The following is a 1,552-nucleotide window of genomic DNA, read 5'->3' as shown; positions in this document are numbered from 1 at the left end:
GAGTTCGAGACCAGCCTGGTCTACAGAGCTAGTTCCAGGACAGGCTCCAAAGCCACAGAGAAACCCTGTCTTGAAAAACCAAAAAAAGAAAAAAAGAAAAAAAAGAAATCTTCAGAAATGCTACGTAGCAGAGTCAGGTCAGAGGAGAGCCTGGGTTGAGAGCAAAGGTGTAGCAGCCAGCAGCAGAGATGAATGAGCCGGCCGGGCGTGTCTGGGACAGTAACGCCAGTGCCAGGCCCAGATGAGCGACAGCCTCCGTAGCGGGGCCTGTAGTCCAGCTGAAGTCCCAGGACAGCAAAAATTCAGTCCTTGATGCCCACAGTGGGTAACAGATGACAGGCTTGTAGGACTGGGACCTGCGATCTCAAGTGAAGGTATCCACTACTTTTGGGGGCTCAGGTGAGGGATTAAGTCCTTGTGGAGGTCTTGAAAAAAAAAAAAAAAACCCAAGCCAGGCGGTGGTGGCGCACGTCTTTAATCCCAGCACTCGGGAGGCAGAGGCAGGTGGATCTCTGTGAGTTTGAGGCCAACCTGGTCTGCAGAGTGAGTCCCAGGACAGGCTCTGAAGCTACTCAGAGAAACCAACTCGAAAGAAAAAAAAACAAAACCCAAGCCAAAAGTAAGTAAATACCTTCCCATTCCCACCCTCCCCCGAGGGCAAAACACCAGCAAACAGCCAAATTCTATTTCTTTGTTTTAGGATAAGCCACAGACTCCTGTTGACTAGAGCCAGGGTGTCTGGAAACCGTGCAAAGACTTCAGTTTCTCCGCCAGGTGGTAGTGGCGCAGGCCTTTAACCCTAGCACTGGGGAGGCAAAGGCAGGCGGTGTTGTTCTTTTGGAAACTACAACTCCCATACTCCCCCTGGACTATGGATACCTGTGCGCACCCTTGCGCTCCCCGTTAAAAAAAGCAGGGCCACACGAGGCTCTCTCTCTTTCTTTCTCTCTCTCCCCTGCCCTTTTATTATTTTTTAAGAAGAACAGGCGGGTCTCTGTGAGTTTCAGGCCAGCCTGGTCTACAAGAGCTAGTTCCAGGGCAGGCTCTAAAACTACAGTGAAAGCCTGTCTGTTAAAACCAATAAATAAGGCCGGGCGATGGTGGCGCACTCGGGAGGCAGAGGCAGGCGGATCTCTGTGAGTTCGAGACCAGCCTGGTCTACAGAGCTAGCGCCAGGACAGGCTCCAAAGCCACAGAGAAACCCAGTCTCGAAAAACAAAAAACAAAACAAAACAAAAATAAATAAATAAAGGCGAGTGCCACCACAAGGGGCTCCTAACTTTCAAAAACAAGGGATGAGGTAGACTCCTAGTCCAGTGAAAGACTGAAGTCTCCCGGGGATCTTTGTCCCCGAGGATAGAAATGCAAATAGAAGGGAGTGAGTCAGTGGTGAGTCAGTGGAAGCAAAACCACCAGGGCGGGAAGTCAGGAGTGCTCCAGGCCGGCCCCTCCTCTCCAGCGAACAAGCTGAGGAATTCACGTGGCGATTCAAGGCCTTTTCCCTACTGGAACCACCCAGTTCTGTTCCCCGGGGCTAGTGCAGACTTCCGGA

Source organism: Microtus ochrogaster, chromosome 15 (genome assembly GCF_000317375.1).
Source record: "Microtus ochrogaster isolate Prairie Vole_2 chromosome 15, MicOch1.0, whole genome shotgun sequence".
NCBI lineage: Eukaryota > Metazoa > Chordata > Mammalia > Rodentia > Cricetidae > Microtus > Microtus ochrogaster.
This window is presented reverse-complemented; position numbering follows the sequence as displayed.